The sequence below is a fragment of the Oryctolagus cuniculus genome, chromosome 11 (genome assembly GCF_051225735.1).
Source record: "Oryctolagus cuniculus isolate XC-2025 breed Fujian yellow rabbit chromosome 11, ASM5122573v1, whole genome shotgun sequence".
NCBI lineage: Eukaryota > Metazoa > Chordata > Mammalia > Lagomorpha > Leporidae > Oryctolagus > Oryctolagus cuniculus.
The window spans coordinates 12,432,953-12,446,227 of record NC_142877.1 but is presented as its reverse complement, the minus strand read 5'-3'; the positions used below and the strand labels follow the sequence as shown (position 1 = coordinate 12,446,227).

Genomic DNA, 13,275 nt, shown 5'->3' with positions numbered 1-13,275 from the left:
ATTATATCCCGGGTTCCTATTTTTTCACCCAAAAATCTCTCTTCTTTCAATTCTACTTTCTGTGAACTTCTTGGAGGCCCCTCTGGTGCGTGTCCGTGGGCAGGGGGGTTATTTCCTGGCTCACTGATGGGGCGCCTGGAGCCCAGAGATGCGCAGCTTCCTCGCTCACACAGCTGCTGCTGGCGGCCGCTCCAGGCTTCACGACCTCTCCGTGTTTCCGGGAGCCATGACTGTCACTCAAGGCCCAGTTATTCAAATAAACGCAGGCAGTAGGAAGTGCTTGCAGTGTCTGCCTCCTCCCTCCCAGCACGTACTAGCTGCCCCCAAAATAAGGTCTGTTGTAGGCGGGCCTCTTACACTGGTCAACCAGGTTCAGTTAAGAACTTGCATAAAAGCAGAGAATGTATCACTGTCTATTGTATTTTTTTAAAAAACATTTATTTACTTATTTGAAAGGCAGAGTTCAGAGAGGCAGAGGCGGGGTGGGGGGGTCTTCCATCCACTGATTCACTCCTCAGGTGGCCACAACGGCTGGAGCTGCGCCAATCCACAGTCAGGAGCCAGAGGCTTCTTCCGGGTCTCCCATGCAGGTGCAGGGGCCCAAGGACTTGGGCCATCTTCCACTGCTTTCCCAGGCCATAGCAGAGAGCTGGATCGGAAGTGGAGCAGCTGGGATTGGAACCGGTGCCCATATGGGCTGCTGGCGGTGGCTTTACCTGCCATGCCACAGTGCCAGCTCCCCAAGTATATCTTAAGAGGAAAATGTGATTATAGATTTTTGATGTATTTTCTGCCATTGAGACCGGAAGCTGTTGTAACACAGAGTACACTGTTCTAGCACTTCACTCCTCCCCACCCCGCGTAGTGATTAGGTAGCAGGAGGCTTGCTCCTTCCTTCAAGGTGCAGGCAAGCGTTCTCTGCAGTGTCTCTGTCCACAGAGGCTCAGGAGCGCGGGCGCTGCCTCACTCACTCCCGGAGAAGCCCTGACATGGGTTTGGCGTTGGTTGGTTTTTGCTTCGGCACTGACAAGCAGGATCTGATCAGGTTGAACTTCCTGTCGACTAATTCACAGAAAAGTTATTTATGGCTCTTGATCTTCCTGATCTGAGACAGCAACTTGGGTTAAAGGAAGGGTGTTCCGGAAGTGGATCATAGAAAAACAGAAGAAGAAGAAGATAACAAGAAAGAGAAGGTCAGAGTGATAGCCAGCATGGACAACTCAGGAGCGAGCTCAAGTCCAAAGCTGAGCAGGATGTCCAACTTCATGCTTGATATTTTAAAACCCAACAGAGGGAGGAAAGGAAAAACCCTCCTAGTTTTTTTTTTTTTTAAGATTTTATTTATTTTATTTGTGAGTTAGAGTTACAGACAGTGAGAGGGAGAGACAGAGAGAAAGGTCTTCCTTCCGTTGGTTCACTCCCCAGATGGTGGCAACGACCAGAGCTGCGCCAATCTGAAGCCAGGAGCCAGGAGCCAGGAGCTTCTTCCAGGTCTCCCATGCGGGTGCAGGGGCTCAGGACTTGGGCCATCTTCTGCTGCTTTCCCAGGCCACAGCAGAGAGCTGGACTGGAAGAGGGGCAGCCGGGACTAGAACTGGTGCCCGATGGGATGCCGGCACCACAGGTGGAGGATTAACCTACTGTGCCACGGAGTCGGCTCCCAACACTCCTAATTCTTAAGACTGCAACGCCCTCCCTTGTAGCTTCATGGATGAAATTTAGTAGAGGAGGTGGCATGGGATCCCCTGGGTCCAACCTGCACCTGCTGCTTCGCGGCTGATATCCTGTGCCTCAATTCCCTCTTCTGTAAAGGCCTAACTGTATTCATCCAGGTAGATGACTTAGACACGTGCCTGCCTCTTCGTACACCTGTAAATATTTGAAGTAGTATAGTAAGAGAAATAGATAGAAATATAATAGTAATAATAGTGTTAGCTATGACTGTTTAAGAGGGAAAGTTCTTTTCCTCCCCATTCAAGTTGTTTTGTCAAATCGGTTTAGTACTTTCTGCATGTCCAAACTTGCCGTCCACAGAGGACACTCACCTGTGGCTAACAGTAGGCTATCTGTTCTGTTGTGCTTGGAGTCGAATCTGCTGTGGCTGCCCGGGAGAGCGGAGACCCCCAGCTACTAAATGAGCCCATTCATCCAAGTAGTGATCGGTCTGACGCACACAGTTCAGCTGCAAATGAAAAAGTGAACCAGTTCCGACTTTACTCACTGACCAAGGGGGATGCTGTCTTCCCGAAGTTCACGTCCACCCAGAACCTGTGAATCTGACCTTATTTGGAAATAGAATCTTTGCAGATGCCGAAAGCAAAGGGTGAGCCCTCAGTCCGATATGACTGCTGGACCTAGAGCCACAGACACACAGGACAGGCGGGCAGGTGGCACTGGAGGCAGGGACTGGGGCGGGGCGGCCGCCAGCCAAGGAGCAGCGGAAATTGTCGGCCACCACCGGAAGGCAGACGCAGCCAGGCAGCCTCCTCTGAGCCTCCGGGAGAGGACAGCCTCCTGACACCTTGGCTTCTGTCTCTGCCTCCGTAGCTGGGAAAGGCCGGGTCTCTGTCATGTGAAGCCACCGAATTTGCAGTAATTTGTCATTGCATCCTGGGGAAATGAATCCACTTGCAATAAGGGAAACAAAAATTGGAATGACGCTGACATGCCATTTTTAACCTGCCAGTTTGACAGATCAAAGTCAGCAAGTGTGTTAGGAAATTTACTGCTGGTGGGAGTACATGCAAATTGAAATACTGTTTTTGGAGATGATTTGACGATTTCTAGCAAAATTACAAATGCATTACATACATTTAAAAAGAAAAGATTCATTGGAGCTGGCACCGTGGTGTAGTAGATTAAGCCTCCACCTGCAGTGCCAGCATCCTGTATGGGCACCGGTTCGAGTCCTGGATGCTCCACTTCTGATCCAGCTCCCTGCTAATGGCCTGAGAAAGTGGTAGAAGATGGCCCAAATGCTTGGACCCCTGTACCCACGTGGGAGACCCAGAAGAAGCTCCTGGCTCCTGGCACAGCTCCAGCCGTTGTGGCCAAATGGGGAGTGAACCAGTAGATGGAAGACCTCTCTCTGCCTCTGCCTCTTCTTTTTTTGTGTAACTTTGACTTCCAAATAAATAATTTTTAAAAACAGTGATCATATATAATATATGCTCAATGGGCATAGCTGAGTTCCAATAAAACTTTATTTGCAAAATAGCAGGTGGTGGCCAGATTTGGCCCCTGGCCTTCCGTGTGCTGATCCCTGAGCTACACAGTGGAATGCTATAGGCTGAGAAACAATGAGGCAGTGCTGTCTTGCTATATTATGACATATTTTTAAAATATTTATTAATCTATTTAAAAGGCAGAGTTATAGACAGGCAGAGGCAGAGAGAGAGTCTTCCATCCACTGGTTCACTCCCTAGATGACTCCCACAGCTGGAGCTGAGCTGATCCAGAGCCAGGAGCCAGGAGCTTCTTCCGGGTCTCCCATGCAGGTGCAGGGGCCCAAGCACCTGGGCCATCTTCTGCTGCTTTCCCAGGCCATAGCAGGGAGCTGGATCGGAAAGGGAGCATCGAGGACTCAAACTGGCGACCATGAGGGATGCCGGCACTGCAGGTGGGGGCTTCACCCACTATGCCACAGCGCTGGCCCTACTATGATATGACCTCCAAGGGCCAGTGAAGAAAGCGGGGCGCAGAACAGTATGCATCTGAAGGAAGCATACAGGTATGTACGTAATTTCTTTGTCATTCATGGACAGTCTCTACAAGTATCCACAAGAAACTGGACCCATTCCTTATGTCTGGGATGGGGAACTGTGCGGCTCAGGCACAGGGTGTGGAAGATATTTTGCTTTGTATCTTTGGAATTCCGAGCCATGGTAAAATTATACCTCTTCAGAAAGCTAAGTAAAAATAACGATTTTAAAAGGTGAGCATGTTTCTTTCATGAACACAAACTTATTCTTTGCTTTGTTCCAGTGAGTTAGGAATGCTTTTCACATTTCTAGTGGCTCAAGAAAAAAAATCAAAAGAATAATATTTTGTGACATATGAAAATTCTATAAAATTCAAACTTCACCATCCCCAAATAAAGCTTAATTGGAGCACAGCCCTGCTCATTCATTTACATTTTGTTTATAGGTGCTTGGCTCCACCACGGCGGGATTGAGTCATGGCAGCCGAGCGCTCATAAAGTCTAAAATATTTATTATCTGCTCCTTTACATAAACAGCTCGCAGATCCCTTTTCTAGATTAAAGAACAAAACAATCTTTCACATGCTTCTAGAAATAGAAAGTTCTTATTTAATATTGAACGACCATTCCATGAGGACTTTTTAAAAATTAAATGGCTCAGGAAGAACTCAAAAATAAACAGAGAATTTTCTTGCTGCTTCTTAGAGAACATTAGAAAAGCCAGGCCTTTGTAAACTTGAACAAGGACCATCTGTCTTGGTGTCTCTCTCTCTCTCTCTTTCCAATTTAATTTATTTATTTTGTTTATGTGAAAGCGACATAGGAAGAGACCAAGAGATGTCCCACCTGCTGATTCTCTCCCCGTGGCTGGGGAGCTGAAGCCGGGAGCCAGAACTCAAGGTCTCCCAGGTGGATGGCAGGGACCCAGCCGCCCGAGCCATCCCCTGCTGTCTCCCCGGGTGTGTATCTGCAGACAGGAATAGGAGGCAGAGCCGAGACTCGAACCCATGGCTCTGCTGTGGGATGCATGCTCTTCACTGCCGCACCAAAGGCCCGCCTTCTGTCTGGGCCCTCTGGTCACTCATGGGTGAGGTCCTCAGACTGAGAACAAAGCCCAACTCCCTGTCCCTTATCGGACAGCAAATTCCAAGGACCTAAGGTGGCCTAGAATTCCTGCCAGGACCGAAGGGAAGCTTTGGGTTCTGTCATTTTGCTGCTGGGATGAGGAACGGAGGGAAGTGTATCTTCTGGAAGCTGAGTGCTGGCTCATGGGAGACTGCGCTACCACGGCGCAGCCCCCAGCTGTTTCTAACCCTGTTTCCAACCCTGTGCACAGTGACGCAGTGCAAGGCACCTTTCCTACATGGAGAGCCACGCCCACTGACGGGCAAGCGGTGGCTTCTGCTGCGTCCTCCCCTGCGTTCTGAGATATATATACATATAGACAGGCAGAGTGGACAGTGAGAGAGACAGAGAGAAAGGTCTTCCTTTGCCGTTGGTTTACCTGCCAATGACCACCACGGCCAGCGCGCTGCGGCCGGTGCACCACGCTGATCTGAAGGCAGGAGCCAGGTGCTTCTCCTGGTCTCCCATGGGGTGCAGGGCCCAAGCACTTGGGCCATCCTCCACTGCACTCCCTGGCCACAGCAGAGAGCTGGCCTGGAAGAGGGGCAACCGGGACAGAATCTGGCGCCCCGACCGGGACTAGAACCCGGTGTGCTGGTGCCGCAAGGTGGAGGATTAGCTTAGTGAGCCTCGGCGCTGGCCTATCTTATTATTTTTTTTTTTTTTAAGATTTATTTATTTATTTGAAAGTCAGAGTTACACAGAGGCAGAGACAGAAAAGTCTTCCACCCGCTGGCTCACTCTCCAAGTGGCTGCAACAGCTGGAGCTGTGCTGATCCAAAGCCAGGAGCTTCCTCTGGGTCTCCCACATGGGTGCAGGGGTCCAGGGACTTGGGCCATCTTCTTCTGCTTTCCCAGGCCATAGCAGAGAGCTGGATTGGAAATGGAGCAGCTGGGACTAGAACCGCTGCCCATATGGGATGCCAGCACTGTAGGTAGTGGGTTTACCTGCTATGCCACAGCGTCGGCCCCTTTACAACCGTGGTCCAGGGGACGATCTGAGGAGCCTGAATGAAATATGGCAGAGCTGCACAGGGCGGCCATAAGATGATTAAAATAAAGGTGGTTAAGGTCGACGACCTGATAAAGAAAGCTGTCCTCAAAATACATTCGCAAACTTAAAAAGCAAGCTGTGGAGTTTCAGGATCTCCACGCCCTGGAAGCCCTCCACCCAGGGACCTCCCAGACAGGGAGGAGGGAGCAGAAATGGAGGCCCCCCCACCCAAATCCATGACAACTCTGGTCTCAGTGCACGAGGGCCCTGGGCTTGTCCTGAGACGCCCGCCTGGTCTGTCAGGTGCATTAAACTTGGTTAGCATGCTCACTGCTTAGAGGGGAAAAAGAAGGTTCTGAGGGTGGCATTTAGCCCAGTGGCTAAGGCACCGCCATCCCACATCAGAGAGCCTGCCTCCGCTCTCGGCTCTAGCTCCCGACAGCATTGTCCTGCCGCTGTGCACCCGGGAAGGCAGCGGTGGTGGCTCAAGTCACTGGATTCTTGCCACGCACGTGCGAGACCTGGATTGTATCCCCAGCTCCCAGCCGTGGCCTGGTCAGTGTAGGCACCTGGGAGCTTGTCTGTCAGTCTCTCTTTCTCCCTCCCTCTTTTTCTCTCCGCTTTTTAAGTAAAGGAATAAAAGGCAGGTTATAAAACAGCACAGTTTTAAAAAATCATCTTTTTTATTTGAAAGGCAGAGTTACAGAGACAGGAGAAGAACACACACACACACACATGCATGCACACACACACCACGAGAGAGAGAGAGAGAGAGAGAAATGTTTCATCTGCTAATTCACTCCCCAAATGGCTGCAACAGCCAGGATTGGGCCAGGCTGAAGCCAGGAACTATGTGGATGCAGGGCCCAGGCACGTGGGCCGTCTTTTGCTGCTTTCTCAAGCGCATTAGCAGGGAGCTGGATCGGAAGTGGAGCAGCTGGAGCTCGAACCAGTGCCCATCTGGGATTGCCAGCACCAACCTGCTGGCCCCCAAACAGCACGTTTTAATAGTTGGTATTCTTGACTGCAGGACACACACACACGTTCTTACCTCCCCGTGGTTTCAGCAGCCAGGAAGAGACTGGCCGTGCCTGAGGCACAGGGCCACCCCAGAGTCGGTCACCGGGATGAGGGTCAGTGCAGAGTTTACCCAGGAGCATGTGCGCTCTCTGTTCTTTCATTTAGAAATAATACGGACCCGAATGTCGGCCGTGTTGTGGGCAGACAGAGTTAGGCAGAGGAGCTGGGGTCTGACAGCCCCGACCCAGTGCGGCTTGGTGGTTGACTGACCGCTGTGGCTGGCGCATCAGCAGCCTGGCTGCGTGACTAGGTCCCTTGTGTGCACCACGCGGCCCCCTCCCCTGCACCAGCAAGCCCCTTAGCCCTCTCAGGCAGTGGAAAATGCAAGTGCCCAGTCTTGTGACCTTGGAACCAGTGCCAGCTGGAAATACCCAAGATGGCTGCAGGATGTGTCTCTCCACCCCATAATGTTTAGCTCATTTAAATAAAACTTCCATGGGGGCACGCCAAGTCCCTTCATGCATCTGACACCGCGACACTTCCGGTATTTCCTAAAAACAGCACAGAATTGGGTGGGGCTTGAGCTCCACCCAAACTCCGCCCCCTTCTGAATATTCCATCGAACTCCACCCCGGACCTCACCCCTTTGCCTCTGCAGGGCATAAAGGCCTGGCCTTGCTGTGGGCGCTGTTTCCCTGGTGGGTGCATTCCTTTGGGGCTTTTTGGCGTTGTGGGCTGTTTGTCCACACGTGACTTGGTGCTTGAGTTTGCGCTTTGGTTTTGCTCTGGGTAAATCCTGCTCTCCTGTGCCTCTTTATGCCTCCATCTTTGAATTGTTCCACACCTGCAGGGAGGAGCCTGCTGTAAGCCCAGCCCAGGCGGGAGCCCCCAGCCCCCAGTCCCCAGCAGGGCTGTGTGTGTCTATAGCATCTGGATTTTCACTGTTGTGTCAAACGTTTCTGTGTGATTTCTCCACTTTACCGTGACTGTCTTGCTTTTAGCATCACTAACAGCAGTCAACATCAACAGAGAAGAAATAACTAGAAAAAACAATTTGAAGACAGAAAGTAGATTAGCGGTGGCCTGGGGTGAGGTGTGGCCATGAGATCTAGGGTGAGTAGGGCTGAGAGATCTTAGCAGGGTGGTGAAGAAACTGTCATATTAAAAACTTGCCAAAGGGGCTGGCGCCGTGGCTCATTTGGTTAATCCTCCACCTGTGGTGCCGGCATCCCATATGGGTGCTGGGTTCTAATCCCGGTTGCTCCTCTTCCAGTCCAGCTCTCTGCTGTGGCCCGGGAGGGCAGTGGAGGATGGCCCAGGTGCTTGGGCCCCTGCACCGGTGTGGGAGACCAGGAGGAGGCACCTGGCTCCTGGCTTTGTCTCAGCGTAGCTCTGGCCGTGGCGGCCATTCAGGAGGTGAACCCACGGAAGGAAGACCTTTCTCTCTGTCTCTCACTGTCTAGCTCTATCTGTCAAAAAACAAACAAACAAACAAACAAAAAAACAAACAAAAAAAAACAAAAAAACAAAAAAAAAACACCAAAAAACAAAAAAAAACAACTTACCAAAAATCAGGAATCATGCACTTAAGGGGTGGATTCTGGGACGTGTGAATTGCACCGCACTGAAGTTGTCTCTACAGGGGAGAAAAGAGACAGGAAGCCAGCAGGAACCAGAGGGGAGGAGAAGAAGGAAGAGAAGAGGAAGAGCGGAAGGGAGGAACCCTCATGGAACCCGTCTGTCTGCAGGATTCGGGGTTCAGCGTTTTAACACCTGGGGACCTCTGCCCAGCTCCGATCCCCCAGCCGTTCCCATTCCCCAGGTAAGCAGCGTGTGTCCTCCCTGACATCCACTTTGGGATGTCATCCGTTGGGTCCGCACACCTCTGACAAGGTGAACAAAGTCCCAAAGCCGGTGTTTGCCAGGGCCCACCCCGCCCCGCTCGCCATCCTCTGCAGCCAGTGTTTGCGGTTGATTCTGAAGCTGCGTTCCTAGGCAACAGGGAGAGCTGGGCCGCAGGTGGTGCACGGGGACCCTGGGCTCCCGGCACCCACTGTGCAGACTGTCTGTAGTCCCACCCACCCAGCAACTCCTCCTCCTCCTCCTCCTCCTCCTCCTCCTCCTCCTCCTCCTCCTCCTCCGAGCGGCACTCCAGGTTTCCTGGGGGGTTTCCCACCCCCACTTGGTCTCTGGTTCTACTGAGGCTGGCTCCCACCTGGGGTTCCAAGACTCCGAAGCTGACTCAGGCCCCGGTGGCTGGCACACAGGTGCACATGTGACCCAAGGCAGTGCAGTGAGAGCCAGCTTGGGCTGTTTTCTGGAAATACTGGAAGAGAAGTGCTCTTTTCTACCAGGATTGCTTCGCAGGACGTGGGGCTGTGTCTGCTGTGGGCCTCGGTGAGCAGGAACTCAAGTAAGAATGGAGCTCAGGGGCCCGCATTGTGGTGGAGCTGGTAAAGCCACCGCCAGCAGTGCTGGCATCCCACATGGGCACTGGTTCGAGTCCCGGCTGCTCCTCTTCTGATCCAGCTCTCTGCTGTGGCCTGGGAAAGCAGTGGAAGATGGCCCAAGTGCTTGGGCCCTGCACCCGCATGGGAGACCAGGAGAAGCACCTGGCTCCTGGCTTTGGATCAGCGCGGTGCCGGCTGTAGCGGCCAGTTGCGGGGTGAACCAACAGAAAGGAAGACCTTTCTCTCTGTCTCTCTGTCTCTCACTGTCTAACTCTGCCTGTCAAAAAAAATGAAAAGGTACTCAACATCATACATTGTTAGGGTACTGTAAATTAAAGTGAGAGAGACCCCCTAGACTTCTATCGGAATGAATAAAATCCAAAGTAGTGACCCCACCAAACACTGAGGAGGACGTGGGGAGTCAGGAACTCTCATTCATTGCCAGTGAGAATGCAGAATGGGGCATCCACTTTGGAAGACAGCTTAGCCGCTTCTGAAAAACTAGAATACTCTTTTAAAAAAACTTATTTATTTGAAAGGCAGAAATAGAGAGAGAGAGAGGTATCTTCTTTTTAAAAATTTTTAAAAATTTATTTTGACCAGTAGAGTTAGACAGTGAGAGAGAGAGAGACAGAGAGAAAGGTCTTCCTTTTGCCGTTGGTTCACCCCCCAACTGGCCGCTACAGCTGGCACCATGCTGATCCGAAGCCAGGAGCCAGGTGCTTCTCCTGGTCTCCCATGCGGGTGCAGGGCCCAAGCACCTGGGCCATCCTCCACTGCCCTCCCGGGCCACAGCAGAGAGCTGGACTGGAAGAGGAGCAGCCGAGACTAGAACCCGGTGCCCATATGGGATGCTGGTGCCGCAGGTGGAGGATCAGCCAAGTGAGCCACAGCGCCGGCCCCAGAGAGAGGTATCTTCTATCCTCTAATTCACTTCCCAAATGGCCGCAACAGCTGGGGCTGGGCCTGCCAGGAGCTTCTTCCCGGTCTCCCACGCGGGTGCAGGAGCCCAAGGACTCGGGCCATCTTCTGCTGCTTTCCTAGGCCACAGCAGAGGGCTGTCCCATGTTGGAGTTCCTGGATCCAAGTCCTAGACCCATTCCTAAACCCAGCCTGCTGCCAACCCACCCTGGGAGGCTGGCACTGCAGGCGGCAGCCCTACCCACTACGCCACAGTGCCAGCCCCCAAACTAGAATATTCTTACCATGCGATATAGCAATTGTGCTCTTTGATCTTTTCCCAAATGAGTTGAAAACTTAAATTCACACGGAAACCTGCAATCAAATGAATATAACAGGTTTTTTTTTTTTTTTTTGTCAGGCAGAATGGACAGTGAGAGAGAAAGAGACAGAGAGAAAGGTCTTCCTTCTCTGTTGGTTCACCCCACAGTGGCCACTGCAGCCGGCGCGCTGCGCTGATCCGAAGCCAGGAGCCAGGTGCTTCCTCCTGGTCTCCCATGGGGTGCAGGGCCCAAGCACTTGGGCCATCCTCCACTGCACTCCCTGGCCACAGCAGAGAGCTGGCCTGGAAGAGGGGCAACCGGGACAGAATCTGGCGCCCTGACCGGGACTAGAACCCGGTGTGCCGGCACCACAGGCAGAGGATTAGCCTCGTGAGCCGTGGCGGCAGCTGAATATAACAGTTTTATTTGTAATTATTAGAACTTGGAGACATCCACGATGTCCTTCAGAAGGTGAATGCATAAACGAACTGAGGCCAGTCCAGATAATGGAGGATTATCCGGTTCTAAAATGAAGTGAGGGGCTGGCGTGTGGCACAGCAGGTTCAACTGCCTCCTGTGACGCCGGCATCCCACATCAGAGTGCCAGTTTGAATCCCCGCTGCTCCACTTCCAATCCGGCGTCCTGCTAATGTGCATGGAAAGCAATGGAGATGGCCCAGGTTCCCCTGGCACCCACGTGGGAGATCTGGATGCAGTTCCAGGCTCCTGGCTTTGGCTTGGCCCCATCCAGCTGTTGCATGCATTTGGAGAGTGAACCAGTTGGTGGAAGACCTCTCTTTTTTCTCTCTCTCTCTTGTCTCTCCATCACTCTGCTTTTCAAATACCTTAAGTGCATCATCTTATTAAATGAAATAAGATGGTTTGAAAAGGCTGCGCATCATATGATTCCAAATCTATGACACTCTGGAAACGTCAAAGCTATAGGGAGAGTAAAAAGAGCAGCGGTAGGGGCCGGCGCTGTGGCTCAGTAGGTTAATCCTTTGCCTGCAGCGCCGGCATCCCACATGGGCGCAGGTTCAAGTCCCAGCTGGTCCTCTTCCAAAGCAGCAGAAGATGGCCCAAGTGCTTGGGCCCCTGAACCCGTGTGGGAGACCCAGAAGCAGCTCCTGGCTCTTAGCTTTGGATCAGCTTACCTCTGTATGCTGTGGCCATCTGGAGAGTGAACCAGCGGATGGATGGAAGACCTTTCTGTCTGTCTCTCAAATAAGTAAATAAAATCTTAAAATAAAAATAAAAAGAGAGTGCTATGGATTAGCCACGACCCCAGCTGAATCCATCGGGGTCATGTTTCTCTCTGATCTAATGAGTGTGGCTGGGGGAATTTAGACTACTGACCAGGTGTTCCAGGTACATACAGTCTCTGGAGCCGAGAGTGAAATCAGCCCTGCAGAACACTGGGTTGAGCCCTAGGGAGAAAGTGAGTGCTGGGGTGGACGGTTGGCGCACTGGTCAAGCACCCCCTTCGGGACCCCACATTCCATCTCAGAGGGCCTGTGTGGCTGTAGGCACATGTACGCCTGCCTCCCCTGCCCCTGCCTTCCTCAGGCTCCGAGCCCTGGCCCCTGCCTTCCTCAGGCTCAGAGCAGCTCGCTGTTTGCTAAAGTCAGCCCAGGCTTCCTCCTCCCTGCACTCTTCCTCTGTGGCCGACACCTGATCCAGCCCACCCTCCCGGCAACAATGGGGTGAGCCCTTCTCCAACCCCGCCCCCCCCCCCAAGGCCGAAGTGGACCTAAGGCTCCCGACACAAGGCCCTTATCATCTCCCTGTTGTTGGGAGAAGGCCTTAGCAGCATTGCTGCAGGCTAGGGAGAGGCTTCACCGCCTGGTTCCCTTACTGGGGGAAGCAGGCCCTCCGGGTGAAATGAGGCTTTGAGAGCCGAGATGGCAGGGAAGAACCCCAGTGGAGGGGCGATCTCCAAATGTTTTTCTCTATCTGTGGCTATTTTCTCAACCCTTGCCCATGTGGTCCAGGAAAAGAGTTCCAAGCCTCTGGACCTGAGCGTAAGCCGTAGGGCTTTCAAGGTTGGGTCCGTCCTTGCTGAAGTTGCATTACCCATATTTCTAGGGTTTCACTTACCCTGACAAACCACTTGGCCTCGGCCGGACGTTCTGGTCGTGCCCCGTGTGCCCCACGTTGGGCGCCAGCTGCGGTGACTGTTCCTCGCCACCGCCGGAGAATTAGGCAGGCTGCCCGTAGCTTGCCTTGACCGAGGAGGGGAAAGTGTGCCACCCGCCACTCAGCCTTCCCCAAACCCAGGGGACAATCAGGCGCGGTGTGGAGCCCAGTCGAAGCAGGGTCTCACGGTATTGTAAAAGGGAGGTGTATATATAGCTGAGGTACAGAGCGGATGGTACAGAGCTAGATGAGCTGATGCGGGCAAGGGGTGGGGTGTTGTGATGCAAAAGGGTCCTAGCCACTCCTGTTATACCACCTTAAGGATCCTTAGGCAGAAGCGCCCTGGGGCTGGGGTGTTTGCTACCAGGGATCTGAAACTTAAAGTCAGGTTTTCAAATTCGAGGCAGGCTCAGGAAGTTCCTCTAGGCCTCTCCGGATTCCTGCCTGCGTCCCAGCTCCTCTGCGTCCAGTTCCAGCCTCCTGCTCATGCTGATTCCGCACACCTGGGAAGGCAGCAGATGACGGCTGTGATGGCGCAGGTATCGGGGTCCCTTCCACCCACGTGGAGGACCAGGTGGGGCTCCAAGTTCCTGTCTTTGGCCTTGGCATTTGTGGAGTGAACCAGCA

The 13,275-nt window shown here is 52.7% G+C and overlaps 1 long non-coding RNA gene across 29 annotated transcripts; it reads right to left on the bottom strand.

Annotated features, from left to right (window-relative positions):
- Positions 1-434: 434 nt before the first annotated feature.
- LOC103352387 (uncharacterized) lies at positions 435-12,750 on the bottom strand. Of its 29 annotated transcripts, none has more exons than XR_016216503.1 (8): positions 12,610-12,748; positions 11,667-11,751; positions 10,495-10,564; positions 8,405-8,475; positions 6,871-7,683; positions 2,046-2,182; positions 1,763-1,869; positions 435-1,062 (listed from the first exon to the last, which is right to left on the bottom strand). It is a non-coding gene; the product is annotated as an uncharacterized LOC103352387 (long non-coding RNA). The 29 variants fall into 29 exon arrangements; XR_016216485.1 differs by lacking the exon at positions 435-1,062 and adding an exon at positions 7,821-7,879 and having other exon boundaries at positions 1,074-1,869; XR_016216487.1 differs by lacking the exon at positions 435-1,062 and having other exon boundaries at positions 1,074-1,869; positions 6,871-7,390; positions 7,482-7,683.
- Positions 12,751-13,275: the final 525 nt, after the last annotated feature.